We start from the raw sequence: 21,471 nt of genomic DNA on the forward strand, positions 1-21,471 counted from the left end.
GGTAGGCTTCTTTCAGTTTCTGTCTATCAAATACACTCAGAAGGCTGAGTTATTTAAGTTATAATCTACAGCATTAATGTTTCTTATCTAGTCAATATTGCTACACTTAGTGTCTCTAACTAAGACATGTAACTATCCTAGGGTTGAGGTGCAATGGCCCAGTGGTTAGGGCAGTGGACTTGCGGTCATAGGATCGCGGTTTTGATTCCCAGACCAAGCGTTGTGAATGTTTATTGAGCTAAAACGCCTAAAGCCCCACGAGGCTCCGGCAGGGGATGGTGGTGAACCCTACTGTACTCTTCCACCACAACTTTCTCTCACTCTTACTTCCTGTTTCTGTTGTGCTTGTAATTCAAAGGGTCAGCCTTGTCACACTGTGTCACTCTGAATATCTCCAAGAACTACGTTAAGGGTACACGTGTCTGTGGAGTGCTCAGCCACTTGCACGTTAATTTCACGAGCAGGCTGTTCCGTTGATCGGATCAACTGGAACCCTCGACGTCGTAAGCGACTGAGTGCCAACAACAACTATCCTAGGCTCTGTTCAATAGCTGTAGATAACTACCATGAGGAGGCACAGCTGCTAGTTAGTAACACTCAGCCCAAAAGAAATCTTTAGATGGATCAAAATTTATCGTAGCTTGATTTATTACTAACCATTTCTACAATATAGTGGATGAGATGGCTGTTATCTTGGATAGGTCTTTTAGAAATCAAAACAAGGCTGTGTTGAGCTGCAACATGAGTCTATATCTTGGTGAGCAGTTTGGTCAAGATTCTTCATTCAGTAGAGCTGTAAGCTTGAAATTAACAATGATGTCCTATTTGTTTATGTCAGTCTTCAGCTGTACCATCCGTTCCTTGATTAACACAACTAGGAATACACTTGGTCTGCTGCTAGTTATGTGAGACATACTTTCAGCAAAATCTATCTCAAATATTCTCATCAATTTGTTGGAATGAGAAGGAAACTATAAGCTGTAAGTATTGTTATCAGCAATCAAATCAAAGACAGTACTCATGGTGATGATGATTAGTTGATTAATTTAACGAGTACTGGCTGTGGATTTCAGAGAACAAATATTATAGCATAAATATGATATACTATGTTCTCACACACTGTATATGTTTGTGTGTATGAGTATGTATTTGTGTGTATATATATATTTGTATGTGTATATATGTGTGTGTGCATTTATTATATATGTATAAAATATATATATATATGCATGTGCGCATTTCTTTGTGTATATATGTGTATGTGCATCTCTCTCTATATATATATGCATGTGTGCATTTCTTTGTATGCATCTATCTGTATGCACATGTGTGGGTGTATGTACATATATATAAATGCATGTGTGCATTTGTGTTTGTATATATATACATACATACATACATACATACATACACACACATTCCATAATATTTCACTATTTTATTTTATATAAGTGTGATAATGTTAAACATCAAAAGTCTTAATTTCTACTTGACCTTTCAATAATGAATGGCATCCTTAACAAAGTATGTATATTCATATGGTCACCTAACCTGCTTGAAATAGCAGTTAGTTAGATCTCCCTCAAATCTACTCCTTCCATCTGGAAAAAATAAAATAAGAATAAAATAAAAGCTCCATTGGATAATATATTCTGATATACAAAATACAGGATGGTCATGGTTGGAATAACTTTGGTCTAGTCATTACTGCTACACTTAGCATCTCTGTCTTAAGCATGGAGTTGTCTTTGACTCTGTTCAATAGCTGTAGATAGGTACCATGAGAAGGTACAGCTGCTAGTTAATGTTAGTCAACCTTGCTTGATCAGGTTGACCTGTGGTTAAACAATAAGCAATTACCTCTGTTGCCATGTAAGGATGGACAAGATGGAAGTTGTGGTACTCATACTTTTCCAAAGGCATTAATGATGTAAGAGAAGTGAGGTGGTTTCACATAGAAACAGATAATATAGTGGAGACCAGGCACTGTGAGCAGTCTTTGTTACCATATAGCCATTGTCTTGCTCCACCATGTATGTCATATGTTACTGACATTAACAATAAAACCATACTAGATAATGCCATAGCATTTTGTACTATGCTGAATTATCATATTATTGAATAAATAAACCATCATGGCTATCATGTCATTATCACCATTGTCATGTGATCATTGCCATCATCACCACCACCACTACCATCATCACTGTCATCATCATCCCCATCATATTATTATCAATTGTCCGTCATCATTATTACCATCATCATCATCATCATAGCTATCATCACTATTATTACCATCTTTATCACCACCACCACCAACAGCAACAAACTAATATGATCAACGTCATTGCCATTATCATTATTGCACCACCACCACCACCATCAGTATTACCACCGCCATCATCACCATTGTATCTTTAACACTACAATAATAGTCATCATCATTACCATTTCCCTTCTTATAATCATCAGGAACAGGATTATTCATGACAATACTTAGTGCATCGCTCTATATTCTGAGAGATAATATCCCTACTTAAACATTGTTCTGTCAGAACAAACTATACTGCAGTAGATACCATGAGAGAAACTCTCCTATTGGCATTTTGGTGTAAAATGCATGCTTGTTTAGATTACTAGTGGAGGGGGGGGGCAATAAATCACCTCTGTCACTGAGATCACCAGATCATGTGATTTCGACCTTCCTTGGTCCTGTCAATGATGGATGCTCGACTGCTAGAGACAGCAGTAACTTATCTCTCTGCCAGTGGTATATAGAATAACTGGCCTGTCTAAAATATGCTGAGAGCAACTAAACGATTCTGCATGTACTTATTCAGTGGTTAAGCAGTTCTGACTTATGGAATTATGTGAAACTGTTTTGTAAGATAGATCTGATTATCATCTGAGTCTTTCATGAGAATTGCTCTGCTGCTGCCTTCTGGTTAAGGGAAGCAGGCAATTTTCACCTGTCCTCTTAGTGTAGTGATTGACATTGCATGTGAACAACTTGGAAAGTATTGAGGACAGACATTTTTCTCTTTATCCAAGCCCACATCAACTTCAGGTTCCATTTGGAGAAGAAAGTGAAAGAAATGATGGTGTTGCCTTACAGCAAATATCCTGAAAGATAAAGAGTGATAAGAATGGCTACCACGAACAATCCTTCTCTCAGCATACATCTGTAGGCCACATGATGCAGCTAAGAAAAGCACTTGCCTTCAGTATTCGGATTAATCATAGATCTATGGGATTTCTTGATAAGCTGAAGATGGCTGTTCCTCTGTTGGCATGTTTCATGTAATTCCTTTTGTATTCTATTGTTTTCCATTCCTATTTTCTCATCATTGATTCTGTGAAAACCTCTGCTACTATTATTATTATTATTATTATTATTATAAAATAATCACCCTTGTTATATTTGTTTAGGGTTCATTCTTTTTCTAACTTCACATTTCACCAATGTCAACTTCACCTCTCATCCTTTCAGAGTTGATAAACTAAGGTACCAATCTAATACTGGAGTTGAGTTAATTAACTAAACCCTCTTCCAAAATGTACTACTTTGTAACAATGTTGGACATCTTTATATTATTGCAAGAGCTGCAGACAGTAGAAATGATTGAACATTGGACAAAGGCCTTTCAGTGTTTAGCAATATCTTTAGTGGAATTTCGAGATTGTTGGCTATCATATAAAGAGTGTCTAGATTCTTAAAGAATTTTCAGAAAAGTGACATTTTCATTGTTGGAAAGGCAATATAAATATTTATGTCATGACTAATTTGATATAGGGAGAAAAGCTTTAAGTTTCATGTCTGCAGTGTTGATTACAAAAATAAGTGATGCCTAAATAATTATAGATATACTTTGCATTCAAAGGTAATCACATAAAACATTTTTCACACACTTACACAAACACACACACACATACACACACACATATTTTTACAACTATACACACTTATATATGTAGATGCACATATATGGATGCATGATCACAAACACACACATGCACACACATTCACATTCATGCAAACTTATTCATAGTCATATACACATATATACCCATACATTTATGTAGACATGCTCATGAACACATATACCCACATATGTACACTTGCATACATAAACTCTTGATTGCATGCTCATTTACTCACATTTACACACACAGACACACAAACACATACATATACTCATAAATACTTGCACTCACTCACACACAAATATGCACATACTCTCTTTATTCATGAGGTCCTTTAATTCTCACTTTCTCAAGTGCAATTAAACATTGGGCCATAAGTGCTAACTCAATGGTTTCTCAAGTGCAGGATATTAATTCAGTGTACACAGGACTGAAATATATATATATTTCAATGATTGTTTCCTCCAGCAAAATCCATTGTCATGATGCCAACAGTTTCACCATAACTAACTCTAGCGTTGGTTTACATAACTCATGAGTGGGAGGTTTGTTTTTAATTTGGTATTGGCATTCTGCTAGATGGGTTTCTTGCCAACATCAAATGAGTCCTACTTAACTACCTGTATACCTGGAAATTGTAGGTTTTACAGTCTGTATCTGGAAGATATTTGACAGAAAACAGATTATCTGCCTCCCTTTGTATGTATACACACACACACATCGTGCGTGCATGCATGGAAGTGCACACATGCACATATATAGACATACACATAGTAAAGTTGATAGAAGTTATCACTAGGTGGTTGATCAACCTGTTAGAAACAACAGCCAAATTACTATTAAATTGCAATCTAATCTACTATCTTTACAAAAAAGAAAAAGAAAAGACACATTAGATAAAGTAGCTCTAAAGACAAAATATCTGAAAATATGATGAGCTGGCCATAACTGGAGAGTCTATGATAATTACAGGCAACATGAAACCAGTGAGATTTATGTGTTTAATGTTACTTTTGAAAAGTTGCAAGTCAGCAGCTGTGAATAGAACATGGATAAGGAAGGAATTAGATTTTTGCATGGAAATGCTTGCCAGGCATATTTTGCTCTCATTTCTCTTGCTTGCAAAACAACCACACACACACACACACACACGCGCGCACACACACACACGCACACATGGTGGCAATGGATCTTCAAATGTCTAGCATTCCACTGCACATGTACCCTTAATATAAATCTTAGGCAGAATCAGCATGATAGAATGTGTGTAACAAGGTTGTAACGTTTTAATTACATGTACACTTCACTCTCTATGCTTTTAAACAGTTTCCATCATCTTGATTTCACTCTCAGTGTATGGGTCAACCTGTGGCTATAGAAAATGACATTTTCCCAAGATGCCATTCAGTGACATTGAACCCAGGCCCTTATCGTAACAAAGCAAACATTTTAGACATTTAGTCAAATTGTGTTTACTATATATCTATGTATATAAAACAGCGTTTGTGTGTCTGTGTGTGGTGCATATATTATTCCTTAAGGATTCGAAAACTGAGTTGCTAGTTTTGACATATGAGGTATCAAAAGATTCAGTAATCTTTTGGCTACCAAATGGAGTATGTTTTTTGCATAACAACTCTTTTTTATTACAAAATAACCTCGAAAACAAGGTCGGGTCGCACAATTTTGAGGTCATTTGGGGACAATATTTGGATTTGCTTATAATCTATGTTGCCAATTCTAATGTTTTTGGTGTCAAAAAATGCAGTAATGTACAAAGTGTGTTATGAGTGTATTTGTGATACACAAAACCTTATTTGTCAACAGAAAATGACCAAAAAACATGCATTTTGGAACAATTATTGGCATATTTTCCGTCAATAATGGCTTTGTGCCACAACTAAACTGCCAACGTGAACGTCTTCCGTATTTCATGATTAAACAATGTCTTTGAAGTATTGTGATACCATTTCTTTGCACAAATCCTTATTTTTCAACAGAAAATTGACTAATGAACCATGTATCTGGCATAATTGTGATCGCTTCTGGCATTACTACTGCAAACAATTTTTTCATGTAGATTTTCTTGGTAGCAAATGACTCAGGAATGCCAAACAAGTGTTCTCAGGTTTAAATTCAATAAAATTTCCCTAAGTATTAAGCAGGGTAAGAGCCTATATTCATTCAAGTGTGGTAAAGACATGGAGCAATGACTAAAATCTTTCAAGCTTTTTTGCATTTAACATTTTTCTCTTTATTCAACCCAATTTATGCAAAGTTGCTTATCGTTATTAGTATATATTCATGCCTATTATTCATTCCATCAGCTGCAAAGTTCACAAGGATTTTACTACAGTCTCCCTATTTTTCACAGTGGTTGAGCATCTACTATAATGTGTGTGGTGTGATGGAAAACAAATGTCTGACCTGATAACCTAAGTGAAGATAACAACAACGCTGTGAATCTATGTGAGGGCAAATTAAGGTAACATACACATAAGTCCGCCCACAGGGCGGGTCTCTTCATTGCTTGTGATGCACAGTGTTTACTGATTGGTACGATTTCAATATTGTTATCAACGACCCAGGCAATGGTGGAGTGCATTGTATGTAGTGCGTATGTTCTGCTTGAACTTGAAAATTGAGTGTGTATATATATATATATATATATATGTGCAACAAATTTATAATCTAAAGGCTAACTCTGTGAGTAAATTAAAAACATTCTGGGTCGAATCCAGACCTGGAATCCTCAAATTTTGAATTTCTACGTTTTCATTACTGCAATTTTTTTTACATGATTTTTGTAACAAATATATTCATCATTGGGATATGACTCTGGAGGAAGCAATTGCAACAAATTCTCCAAAACAAATCAGAGATCTGTTTGCAGATCTTCCCATTCAGGGTCAGTTTCTTAAAAGTTATATATAGCTTAAAAGCTGCCTGATTGGCTGGCTAGGGTGGCTTTTAAGCTAGTGATATATATATATATATATATATATATATATATATAGATATGTGTATGTATATGTACATATATATGTGTGTATGCCTGTTTTTTATTTCTGACTTACAGCCAACTACCCTATTATTTATATTCTGATTTCCGTAAATTTGCTATGTATCTCTCTCTTGCTCTGCTCTATCATCTCATTTATATTCTGATCCCTGTTCCTTGTGAGTATGCCCTGGTGCTAAGCCACCATCTTTCTCCTGTTCTCTCTTGCACTCTCACTCTCCTCCTCTCTCTTTCTCTTGCTCTCTCCTTCTGACTGTGTAACCATGTATCTCCTCTACATCAACACACCTGTTTCTGTCCTCATTCTCGATCACTCTCTCTCTCCTCTCTCTGTCCTCTCTCTCCTCTCTCTGTCCTCTCTCTCTCCTCTCTCTCTCCTCTCTCTCTTTGACCAGGTAACCATGTGTCTCTTCAAGACCTCTGTTTTTGTCATTCTGTTACACACTAAACTTTCATCACCTGACACAAGATCACCTCCTCTAATGCTCCCTCTCCTCTCAAAGGATCTTTGTTTTGCAAGTTACTTGATGATCCTGTCAGTGCTGATGCCACTTTAAAAAGCATCCAGTGGCTGGCATTTGGAAGGGCATTCAGCTGTAAAAATCAAAACTGACCTCACCTGTTCTGGTGCCCCGCAAAAAACACTCAGTCCACTCTGTGGTGTGGTTGGTGTTTTGAAGGGCATCCAACTGTAAAAACCATGCCAAAACAGACACTGAAGCCTGCTGCAGTCTTCTGCCTAGCCAGCTGCTATCAAACCATCCGACCCATACCAGCATGGAAAGCAGATGTTAAATGATGATGATGCTGCTGATATATATTTTCAGTTTGTTGTCCATAAGTCAGAAATAAAAGCATATTCAATATAAGTTATAGATCAGATACATTTTTATACCATCAAGCAATATATTACTGGTTATGACTTATAAATGGTCAGAATCTTAGCTGAATATTGGCACTGGACAATCGTGGTACTCTGTTGGTTTTGATGATGAGGGTTCCAGTTGATCCGATCAATGGAAAAGCCTGCTCGTAAAATTAACGTGGAAGTGGCTGAGCACTCCACAGACAGGTATACCCTAAAAGTAGTCCTCGGGGAGATTCAGTGTGACACAGTGTGACAAGGCTGACCCTTTGAAATACAGGTACAACAGAAACAGGAAGAAAGAGTGATAGAAAGTTGTGGTGAAAGAGTACAGCAGGGTTTGCCACCATCCCCTGCCAGAACCTCATGCAGCTTTAGGTGTTTTTGCTTACTAAACACTCACAACGCCCGATCTGGGAATCAAAACTGCGATCCTACGACTGCAAGTCCACTGCCCTAACCACTGGGCAATATTCAGTAAGAAACCAACAGTAGCATTCTGACGAATTAAAAGTTATTTATATTTATCACCTGATACATATATCATATATATCATATATCATAAATACACATATCATTATCATTGTTGTAGTGTCCACTTTTTGAAGCTTGCATGTATCAAAAAAAGTTTATTGAAGTAGATTTCCTACAGCCTGATGCACTTCCTGTCACCAACCCTTACCCGTTTTCAAGCAATATAATATTTCCCCATGGCCAAACATGTTTTTGTAGAATGCAGTAAACAATATTGAATGACATTCATTTACCACAACCACATGATGTCAAGACAAGAAGAGACAAACACATGCATGCACGTACACGTGCACACACACATGATGAACTTCTTTTGGTTTCCATCTACCAAATCCACTCATAAGGCTTTGGTCAGCCTGGTGCTGTAGTAAAAGACACTTGCACAAGGTGCCGTACAGTGGAACTGAACCCTAAACCATGTGGTTGAAAGCAATCTTCTTAACCATACAGCTATGTCTGTATGCATACTTGTTAAGCCTTTGGAAATTCCACTAGAAACATGAATTATTCTTCTTCAATACAAAATCACTATTATGAATAATGAAAGAAAAAAAAAAAGAAAAAAACAACCCAGCAAAACAGAACAATGTCATCACCATTATTATGTTTACTACCTACAGCTATGAAACAAACTACTGCAACTCCAACCACACCCACAACAATGAAACAAATCTCATCACCGCTGCCACCACCACCATCATCACAACCAGTAGTAATCAAACAGACAACTGTTACAAAGTGTAACATTTACTTTTTAAATATTGAAATTTATGAAGCAAATGTTCAGGTTCAGTGTTGAAATGAATTAAATCATAGACAATTTTTAAAATATAAATTTTAGTCTGATAAAAAGAGGTCTTTGCTGGCGTCTCCTTATTCTTACCACAACCACCAGGAATGTCATGGAAAGCATGAATTATTCATCTTCTCTATGAAATCACTCTAAAATCTTGGGATATATGAATGTAGTATTTATATTAACACATTAAAGTTCATATTTTTTTAAAATGGAAATAGCTAATTATTTTAGGAATTTTACAATGTGCTGTAAAAATAAAATTAAATCGATAAGAGTTCATTTTAATGAAATAATTGAAGTTACAGGAAGCAGGGATGACTAAAATATATTTGTGTAAACTTATATTTAATATACTTGAACACACTTGGACATGGAAGTATGTTTAGCAGCATTTTGTCCCTCTTCATGTTCTGAGATCAAATTCCACTGAGGTCAACTTCGCCTTTTCAGCCTTTCGGAGTCAATAAAATAAATACCAGTTGATTACTGGGGTTGATGTAATTAACTTAATCCTTTCCCCAAAATTGCTGGCCTTGTGCCGAAATTTGAGACCAATATTATCGTGTGTATGTTTCTGTGTGTCACTGGATTTGTAAAGTTAGTGTGCAAGCAAGGCAACTACACTGTTACAGATATGTATTGCATATGGAAAAGCAGTGTAAAGTGATCCATGTGGAAAGAATATGCAGATGACCAAGGAAGATAGATCTCAGCATGCTAAGGAAATGACAGATATTTGCATCAAGTAGTGAGACAATGACCTAGAGATCTATCCAACCCCTGTAAAAAATGGATAAATGGATGCAAAAAAAAAATGGTGATGATGGTGTATGCATGTATGTGTGTATATATATATATATATATATATATATATATATATATATACATATATGTTTGTGTGTGTGTGTGTGTGTGCGTGTATATATATATGTGTGTATATACACACAATGTATAAAGAGATGTGCTGCTAATACAGCTTAATGCCATCTTTATCTATTGTACATTTTAAACATCATTATTTATGCATTGCCATTTAAATACATGGCATTTATTTTGTAAAATATTTTCTATTTACCTTATTACAGTCCACACAACCTACTTCAGCATCCACTGAATGTCACAGATGGAGACACACATTCACACATACTCAAGCATTCACGCACAGGCAAGATAAGCATGTTCTATGCTGCATTGGTAAAATAGTTCTACCATAGGCGCAGGAGTGGCTGTATGGTAAAAAGGTTGCTTCCCAACCACATGGTTCTAGGTTCAGTCACACTGCATGGCACCTTGGGCAAGTGTCTACTACTGTAGCCCCGAACCAACCAAAGCTTTGTGAGTGGATTTGGTAGATGAAACTGAAAAAAGCCTGTCATGTGTCTGTGTTTGTCCCCCTATCATCGCTTCATAACTGATGTTGGTGTGTTTACATCCCCGTAACTTAGTGGTTTGGCAAAAGAGACTGATAGAATAAGTGCTAGGTTTACAAAGAATAAGTCTTGGGGCCAATTTGTTTGACTAAAAGTAGTGCTCCAGCATGGCCACAGTCAAATGACTGAAATAAAAGAATAGAATACTGCATATTGCTATATATAACAAATGTTTTACATCTCATCCTTGAAACAAAGCATAATTTTGTGATTTGACCTTACTATTTCTTTGTGTCCGCATATTTTGAAATCATTTAATATATGTTTCAGGTCTACATAGAATATGACAGGAAATGCATCCATTACATAAGACCTTCCAGAGTTAAAATATTCCAATATATTTAAGGTGTGGTAAGTAAATTGTTGTTATTTTATAATTTTAGTTTCATGCATGCACATTGTTTGTTTTTGATTTTGTCAACTACACAGTATAGCAGGGTTAGTTGGGAAATGTCTGGTAGAAAAACAGTGCCATGATGCAATTCACTCTGCCATAAATTTGGAAATGACATGCTGGATTGCTTAGCAATTGTGTGTGTGTGTATATATATATATATATATATATATATATATATATATATATATGTGTGTATATGTATGTATGTATGTATGTCTGTCTGTGTGTCTGTATTTGTTCTCCCATCACTACTTGACAGCCATGTTCTGGCATGTTTACCTCCCCATAACTTAATGGTTCAGCAAAGAGACCAATAGATTAAGTATTGGGCTTAAAAAATAAGCCCTGGGGTTGATCTGTTCAACTAAAATCCATCAAGGCTCTCCAGCATGGCAGCATTCAAATGACTGAAACAAATAAAAGAATATATATATATATATATATATATAGCTCAATAAAGAATCTCTGAAAGTGGATGGAACTTGTGAAAGAGAGAGACTGAGGAAGACATGGAATGAGTTACTGAAGAATAACCTCCGGATGCTGAACCTTTCAGACAAGATGAAAAAGCACCAAGACATCTGGCACCCTGCTGTATTCAAGAAGACCCATCCACCACAGCAGAAGTGTTAAGGCCACTCACCCTGAAGAGGAAGACTGACCTGCAAGAGTCCTGTGCTGGTGCCACATAAAAAGCACTCATGTTGGTGCTACGTTAAAAGCATCCAGTACACACTGTAAAGTGGTTGGCATTAGGAAGGGCATCCAGCTGTAGAAGCCAAGCCAAATCAGATTGGAGCCTGGTGCAGGCTGGTGTAGTCCTCCAGTTCTTCAGGGTGGCTTAGAAGACCACATTCTGCTCATATGTTCTATTTTGGCCTAGTTTCTATGGCCAAATACTCTTCTTGACACCAAACATTCACAAAGTGTCTTGGGTATATTTTGATGTGGCACCAGCTTTAGAGAGGTTGCCATGTCCTCACTCAGACCAAAGGTGTCTCTTGAACTTAGGTTGTCTCAGCTTCTTTAGCTCCCACTTTATAGAGTGTACTGGGTGCAATTTATATCACAGCACCAGTATGGTTGCTCAGTGGCTCCATACATATAGAGTCTTCTCTATGACATACACATACACACACGCATCAAGATATGCTGTAAATGATTTCCAATTCATTATAAAAATGCTAATTTAATGCATGGAATTCAGTGTATAATTCAGTAAATGGCTATTATCTTCATGTTAGACAGGCATAATATCTGCAGCCTTTCAAGTTCAATGTTTATATTAGGTGTAAATCTATTTCAGCTCCATAATTCATAAAATATAGCGAAAATAGAAGCAGAATTTATAATGCTTACACTCTGCCATTACTGAATGAGGAATGTGTGTGTTTGTGTGTGTGTGTGTGTGTGTATAATGATTGAGATAATTTTAAGAGATATATTATTCCATGTAAATGCATAAAATAGTAATAAAGAATGTGTGTTTGTGCATATGTATATATATATATATATGTGTGTGTGTGTGTTAAATGTGTGTGTGTTTGTGTTAAAAATACAAATATGTGGATCTATAATGTGTTTATAATAGACTATATTTGTTTACTTGAATATGTTAGTACAAGTCACTTAACTTTTTTATTCTTGTATAAATAAATGTGTGTATGTGTGTACAAGAGGAGGCATGTGATTAAGCTTACTTGTTAACCATGTGGTTTTGGATTCAGTCTCACTGAGTGGCACCTTGGGCAAATGTCTTCTAGACAGAAGTGGTGCAAAGCTCATTGTGTGTGTGTGTGTGTGTGTGTGTGTGTGTGTGTTTTACATTCTGAATTTTGCATGAAAAAGGTATGAGTTATAAACTGATGTTTGTTGACATTTCCTGTCAATAAATTGTTTGCTAGTTCTGCACTTGCAAAGACCAGCGGAATAAAGATTCCCTCACTTGAAAAAATACTTGTAAGAGTTAGCAACAGGAAAGGCATCCAACTGTAAAACAATCCCTTAGTAATATACATTTGTCTAACCAATGATAGCATGATAAAATTTTTTGTTTATTTGCTAAGAAGCAATAAATTACAGAGTTCCCAGAGCTCTTCTGTGTGTGTGTGTGTTGGCAATCCCCCTAGGCTGATTATTCACTTAATTTAACTTTTATAGAACTGTATATGACTATATAGGTCAGTATTATAGATACTGGATCTACAAGTCCAGTCACAGACAGGGCATTCTTTTGTTTTGTGGGAAAGGATGCACAATGTTGAACACTTTGTGCTGCATTCTACAATTATGCTTATTAAAATATTTGGTTTTTGCAATGTCAAAGTGTTGGGTGTCTTGTGTTGGTTATTAACAAACAATTTCATTTTTTACATATTGTTGCCATATTTTCACAAATTTTCAAATGTCGTTGAGTCACTTCCTTTGTCTACCTTTTAATGCACTTTCCTTCATTTATTCAGCAGTCTGTTTGGGCAACTGATGGTCACAATTCATCCAACTTAGCCTGGCTTTGCCTTCAAATATTGTGTCTTTGTGATCATGACTTGCTTGAGTATTCTAACTCCGTTCTGACTTCGAACGTGCATGGTTTTATTTTCTGCCATCTCTGGTGTTATTCATTTCATAGAAATGGTGTCTATGACTTGTCCAGGTTTCAGAGCTGTATAAAAGAGTGCGTAAACATGAAGAAGTTGTACCCTTTCTCCTATATGGCTGATGACACTTCTTGATTACACTGGAAATGTCAGAAGGAAATCTTATACATCTATTGACAGAACAAATAGAAAGATTCTGTCGGGTATACTCAGGCAAGCCAATTTTTCTCTTGCATTGAAACTGTGATTATGTGATGATATCAGCTTCAATGAATTGGCCATGTTGTACGAATGGTCAACCAGCAGTAGCCCAAACAACTGTTTGACCCACAGATAATCTTTTAATTCATTTCAAATATGTATTTAAGAGTTTGAAAGTTTTGCTCCATTTTGGGGTCAATTGAAATATGCTTTGTAGAACATATTACAAAAGCTAATCATAAAAATACATAATTTTCTGTTCAACTAAAGACACACATGTTCTACAGAACACATCATAATACACCCAAAATGAGACAAATATCTATGGTGCTCAAGGTTTTTAAAATGAATTAAAAGAATTTTTAAAACTGACTATTGTCTAAATGACAGAAATGGAATGAATTTTTTAAAAACTGAGATTATTCCATACAAAACAATTATGGCAAATACCTTCAGAATCTGAGAAAACAAAACATGTATTGTTTTTGCAAGTGAGATATGGCTTGCATTTCAGCTGGATACAAAAAGGATTGGTTTGAGTTTGACTGCTAGCTGCTTTAAGTCAACATTAACTGAAGGATAAGAAATTTGGTGAGGAATTGAATGGTGTTGGCATTGATAACGACAACAACACTTCCTTTCAGAAACTGTGAAGGCCTGTAAATTGCTTAACCAGTTCAAAACAAAATCTGCTCAGAAAGAACCAAGAGTATATAGATAGGCAGGAACCTTTTGAATTCCTCAAAAATTGAGGTAAAATTATTAAGTTCCTTGAAAAATTCAAAGTGGACTTCAAAACTTTTAGAGAGATGCTTATTGTTCTTATATGAATGTTTTTCCTTGCACTGAAAAACAATTAAGAAATTGTTGATGCACTTAGCATGGACAGTTACAAAAATTGCTTTGAGCCTTTAGCAGTTAAACTGGTCATATCTGGCACAAATATTCCACCTGTTTTATGTTGAAAATGGCCAGATTCAGCTTCCTCACACCTACTCTACTATGTTGTCCTAACAATAAGCAATAACATCTTCAAAATCTCAACACTACAAGATAATACATAATTAATTTTATGAAATGTAAATAAGCATTACATTTGACAGAAAATCTGAATCTTAAAGGGGTTCAAGTTAAACATTTAGTAAAACATTGAAAACATTTGTTTACTTTATGAAGCACACTTATTATAATAAAATTATGAATAACATGTTTTACAAAAAGCTCAATCATTAGTAATTTCTGAAGCCCTAAATCATATATCTTTAAAATTAAGGCACATCTAGATATACCTTGTAGCACACCAGCACAGTGTGACAACTTTCTGAGAATCACTAATTTGAGTTATAAAAATGGAATAGATTTGAATAACTAAGATTACTTCTATTACAAAATACTTAGTATTCAGAATGACCTGGTAACATGTACCATAACTTCTGAAAATATTTAGGTGTTGGTGTTGGTACAGTGTCATCATAGCTGCATTGTTGGTGCAGTGTAGTTACAGGCAGACACAGACACCTTCTGCAGCCTTCCAGTGTTAACTAGTAAACCCTTTAGCTAGTAGAACAACCAGGAAGTGACATCAGTACAGGAGAAAGACTAAACCAGCATTTGGTTGGTACTCATTCCAGTTCAGCTTCCTGGAGCAACAACAGATGCTTTACTCAAGGACACAACTTGCTGCCCAGTGCGGGAATTGAACTCACGATTTCGTGATTATGTGCCCAGCACCCTAACTACTAGGTCATGTACATTCACACACACACACACACACACACACACACACACACACACACACACACACACACACACACACACACACACACACACACACACACACACACACACACACACACACACACACACACACACACACACACGTAATCATTTTTGTTAACAATAGGCCTTACTGAGGCAATATATAAAGATATTTTAACGACCGTTTACTTTAATACCTACTGCTTACTCTAAGTGTATATATGTTTGTATTTGTGTGTATTCTTCTATTCGTCTACTTGTTTCAGTCATTTGACTGTGACCATGCTGGAGCACCACCTTGAGTTTTAGTCAAAGGAATTAATCCCAGGACTTATGCTTTGTAAGCCTAATACTTATTGTGTTGGTCTCTTTTCCCGAACTGCTGAGTTACAGGGACGTAAACATGCCAACATCAGTCGTCAAGCAATGGGGAGGGAGACAAAGACACACACACACACACACACACACACACATGATGGGCTTCTTTCAGTTTCTTATTTCTTTACTGCCCACAAGGGGCTAAACATAGAGGGGACAAACAAGGACAGACAAAGGGGTTAAGTCGATCACAACAACCCTAGTGCGTAACTGGTACTTATTTAATCGACCCCCAGATTTTGTTCTCAAGTTGTTAGTGAAGCTGATGCTATATTAGCTTATGCTTGTCTATAACCACATGGTTGTGAAACAAATGTCTCAACCATATGGCCATGCCACACTTATATGCAATCTATTAATTAAAATTTTTAAAAAATCCTTGAAGGTAGTCCCCCCAGCATGGCCACAGTCGATGGGCAGAAGCTTATAGAAGAATAAACTAAAGGATATGTTATATTTTATATCAGAAATCTTTCTCCTTATATATACATAATATATGCAATATGTGCACACATACACTAAGTGCATTGATATTATTTTGATTTGCTTAAATACAGTCTCATCTGTATTTCTTCTTTCACTAGTGGTTGGAGGAAACCACCCAACAGCTTGCATGATTCTAAATTTTACCTGTAGACATATTCTTAATATTTATTCTTGTCTCCTATTTACAAAAGAGAGCAGAAAAACGAAGATGGTTGGGATGGGATGGGATGGAGCAGGGGAAAGCTTCGTTGCTGATATTTCTTTGTTCCATCTCCAGTGAAGCAACAATAGTTATATAGATTTATATTGAGTATTCTTAAGAGAAAACAGATATCTATCTATCTATCTATCTATCTATCTATCTATCTATCTATCTATCTATCTATCTATCTATCTATCTATCTATCTATCTATCTATCTATCTATCTATCTATCTATCTATCTCTCTCTCTCTCTCTCTCTCTCCCTCCCTTCTTGCTCTCCTAATCCTCCATCTTGCTTTCTCCATCCTCCCTTTCACTCTCCTCCACCTTTGCTATCACCATCTCTCCCCCCTCTCTCTCCATATTTGGAATATTTCATTTCTAGTGGCTGTGGTGTTTGTGGGGTTGTTTAGCCCTAGTTAGCTTTGAGCAAGCAGATTTTTCTCTGATCAAAGGCATTTTAGCAGTATCCATTATTTCTTTTGTTATTTTTGCAGACATACTGTATCCAGGATTACACATATTTTTTTAAAGTAACAATTCAGTGTCATTTGTGAGGAGATTTGGCTACTATTTCTAACATGCCAAGCAACCATCAATGGGTGTTATTGTTTAGCTCTGATTGGGCAGACTTTTGAGAAAATGCATTTTAGCAATGACCATTACCTCATCTTTATTTCATTTTATGCATACTGTATCCCAGAATACACTATCTAAAATTTCCTAATTTGAAGAGAGATTTAACTGTTATTTCTTGCAGATTGAAAGACCACATAGAGGTTCACTTGGCTCGATATTTCTTTGACACCAATGAAACAACAAAAGATATAGGTTTTTTTCCCTTCTATTTGTGAGGGAGCATTTGGTTGCTATTTCTAGCAAGTTGAGTGACCATATAGAGGTTCTCTCCATTGTTAGCTCAAAATTTCTGTTTATCGCCAAAGAAATAACTTAATGAATTTATCCTTTCTAACTGTGAGAGTTGAAGAATTTGGATGCTATTTCTAGCATGATGAGAAATCATATAGATGCTCTCTCTCTCTCTCTCTTTCTCCCTCTGTCTCTCTCTGTCATTGGCTAAGTATTTCTTTGTTTGCTGTCAAAGAAGCAACAATAGATATAGATTTATCCTTGCTAACTGTTAGCAAAGGTTTGGTTGCTATTTATAGCAAGTAGAGAGACAATATACAGGGTGCAGTGAATATAATGTTGTCTAAATTACACAAAAATGAAAATAACACTGACATCTCATTTTAACAGATATATTTACCAAAATATCTTGAAATACTAAAGAGTAAAGTTATTCAGTAAAATCACCATTGGCTTCGACCATGGCCTCCCAGATGACTTCAGAATCTCCCGGAACTCTTCTGGATAGTCTCCTTGTTTAAGTTGATGAAGGCTGCCATAATCCTTGCTTTCAGTTCATCTTTGGTTTTATAAAGAGTTTTATTGGTCTCTTGCTCAACTGTGCCCCACACAATAATCAAGGGGGTTACACCCCAGACTGTCATTTCCAAATTTATGGCAGAGTGAATTGCATCTTGGTGCTGTTCTCATAGATGGTGCCCAACTGTACTGTGCAGTCAGCAAAGTCAAAAGCAAACAATGTGCATGCCTGAAATTAAAAATATAAAATAGCAACAATTTACCCATCGCACCCTGGAGAGGCTCTCTTCATATTTGGCTGAATACTTCTTTATCAACAAAGAAGCAACAATAGATATGGGTTTATCCTTCCTAACACTGAGAGAGAAGAATCTGGCTGCTATTTCTAGTGAGTTGAGCGACTGTATACAGGCGGTCTCCATTATTTTTTTCAATATTTCTACATCATTGATGAAACAATGATGTGGATTTATCCTTGTCAAAAGTGGAAGAGAAGAATTTGATTACTATTTCTAGTAGGTTGGTTTAATATTTCTTTGCTTGTCCCCAATGAAGAAATTATATGGGTTTATCCTTCCTAACAGTGGAGAGGAATTTGGCTGCTATTTCTAGCAGGCTGAGAGATCACATAGAAGCTCTCTCTGTCATTGACTCAATATTTCTTTGTTCCTAATGAAAAAACAATAGACATGAATTCATCCTTCCTAACAGTGGAAGAGAAGAATTCAGCTGTTATTTCTAGCAGGCTGGGATACCACATAGAGGCTCCCTCTGTCATTGGTTTAATATTTCTTTGTTTGTCACCAACGAAGCAACAATAGATATGGATTTATCCTTCCTAACAGTGGGAGAAAACAAACTTTGTCAAACGCCACAGCCATGGAACATTCCTTTCATAGTGGTTGGGTGGTGGTGTCGCTGCTGCCTCTGGGATAATTTACATTCCACAGCCTTGGAATCATCTGACAGAATTGGAAATTCCATATATGTGATGTGTGTGTGAAGTGGAGATGGAATCTATTCCAAAATTTGTCTCCAAGAATGTCAAGCATCTGGTCTCACTCCTTCATTCCTTCCATACCACCGTTTGTCTGTTGACTGTTGTCTGCAGACTGTTCTCCACTCCCACCTCTGGCGTTGTCTTGTTAGTCATCTTTGGTCTGCAGGGATTACTCTCCCTCACACAAACACCCATACTGATGCCTCTAGCTCTGTCCTTCTGTGTGTGTGTGTGGGGGGGGGAACCACTTAAAGAGAAGTTGTAACTAACTAGTAGTAGTGGTGTTGGTTAGGGTTGTGGTGATGTTATTTAGTGGAAAACCAGGATTTTTTAAGAAGATAGAAACAAATGTTGAATGAACAATATTATGTATGTATCCATTTGTCTGTGTGTGTGTGTGTGTGTATATATGATTATAAACAAGTGTCTTGTACGTGTAGAAATAACATGGACTGAATAAAGGGCTAGTGATTTCCAAGTTTCACCAGGCACGTGGCTTATTTGAATTTATTCTACTTGGTGAAAGTTTGAAGTTACTGCCAGTAGAATTGTGAGATATATAATATGGGCACATCCATTCAAAGCACACACACACACACGCGCGCGCGTGTGTGTGCAGCTTTCAGTTTGCCAGCCTCTGTCAAACCATTCAACCCATGCTTGCATGGAGAATGGATGATTATATATTCTCTCTCTCTCATCATCATCATCCTTTAACATCCATTTTCCATGCTGGCATGGGTTGGACCAAGTGTACGTGTGTATGTAAATATATATATATATATGAGTTAACACACACATACGGACACATATATAACTTGAGGTTGTCCGAATAGTTAGTTAAGAAATACAGGAATGTGTCGAACCTTGTGACTAGTATAACAGCATCATTGTAAACTGTTTACAAAGGCAAAGGTGACATTTTTTTTAAGTAAGAGGAAATCATAGAGGCAACAAATTATTGGACCAGGCTATAAGTACCTTTTGGTTTCATGTCCAGAAGAGCTACCACGAATTCAATAATCTTAAGAACAACTTCAGGAGCAATATTTAGCTATGGGTAAACCACATTGCTTGGCATTTATTGACATGGAGAAGGCCTTTGACAGGGTTCCATGCTCTGTAATTTGGTGGTCATTAAGAAAACAAGGTGTAGAGGAATGGTTTGTAAGGTTTTTGTACAAAGGTGCATTAACCCTTTAGCATTTAAACCATCCATATCTGGCCCAAATATTCTACCTATCTTATGTTCAAACTAGCCAGATTTCGCTTCTGACACCTACCATGCAATGTAATTCTAAATATAAACAATCACATCATCGAAATCCCAAAGCTATGAAATAATCCATGGTTAATTCAAAACAATGTGAATGCATAACCATTTCATTTGGCAGATTAATCTGAACGCAAAAGGGATAAATAAAGTCAGTTAAGAATGACTTCAGCAACGAACATAGCATGATGGTAGGATAGATCAAGGCTCAGTCTTTGTCTATTTTCATAGTCTTGTAGGCTATTATAGAGGTGTTTAAGGCAAGCAGTCCTCGAGAGTTCCTGTATGCTGATGATTTAGTTTTTATAGCTGAATATGTAGTGGAATTAGAAACATCATTGTTGTTTATCATCCATTTTCAATGCTGGCATGGGTTGGACTGTTTGACAGTAGCTGGCCCAGCTGGACACCTCTCTACTAGGAGAGGGAGCAGAGGGGATGGCCATAAAGGACATAAAGGTCTGTATGTATGGATGACCTTGGTTTTACTTAGCTTGATGTGTTTTCTCAAGTACAGAAAAACCACCACAAGTTCCAGTTCCTTGTCATCTCAGTGAGGCCCAGTGTCTGAAGATCCTTTCTCACCACTTCATCCCATGTCTGCCTGGGTCTACCACTTCCACAGGTTCCCTCCACAATCAGAGATCTGCACGTCTTTAAGCAGTTGTCCATATCCATACGCATCACATGACCATACCAGTGCAGTCTTGGGAGCAAAAACTAGAATCAAGAGTCTTCTATGTAAACATAGTAAAGACTAAAGTGTTTAATATATAAGAAAGAAAAGGAAGTACCCTGTTATCACCAGGGAAATGGCCTTGCTCAGTATGCAGGAAAGGAGTAGATGTAACCTACATGTGTTGTACCCACTGGAAGCTACAACTACATGAGATATAATGTGGAATCACAGGCAGACTAACAAAGAAAGTAAGCTTTGTGTGAGGTTGGTGCACTGGAACAATGTGCATAAGAACACACCAGAAATAGACACTCTGGAATGTCTTGCTGGTTCTGTAGCCGTCAATACCTAGGAAAGATGATTGTTAAGAAAGCATAGAAACCAGGATAAGAACAGATTAGAGAAAGTTTAGGAAGCTATTATTTCTGCCGGCAATGAAGGTCTTCATACACTCTACCTCTCCCTCAGAGGGAAGGGTTGAGCATATGATGTGTTAGAACTTAGGATTCCAATGTTGCATGATAGTGAGATGT

General features: G+C 36.6%; 1 protein-coding gene across 1 annotated transcript in view; it reads left to right on the forward strand.

Moving 5' to 3' along the window:
• LOC106881088 (uncharacterized) overlaps positions 1-21,471 on the forward strand; it is a 925,009-nt gene that overhangs the window by 78,244 nt on the left and 825,294 nt on the right. Inside the window, exon 2 of the mRNA XM_089361538.1 lies at positions 10,848-10,928. The gene's annotated coding sequence lies outside the window, so the exon portion shown is untranslated. The remainder of the gene's footprint in view (positions 1-10,847; positions 10,929-21,471) is intronic.

Source organism: Octopus bimaculoides, chromosome 13, assembly GCF_046866305.1.
Source record: "Octopus bimaculoides isolate indiv1 chromosome 13, ASM4686630v1, whole genome shotgun sequence".
Classification (NCBI taxonomy): Eukaryota; Metazoa; Mollusca; class Cephalopoda; order Octopoda; family Octopodidae; genus Octopus; species Octopus bimaculoides.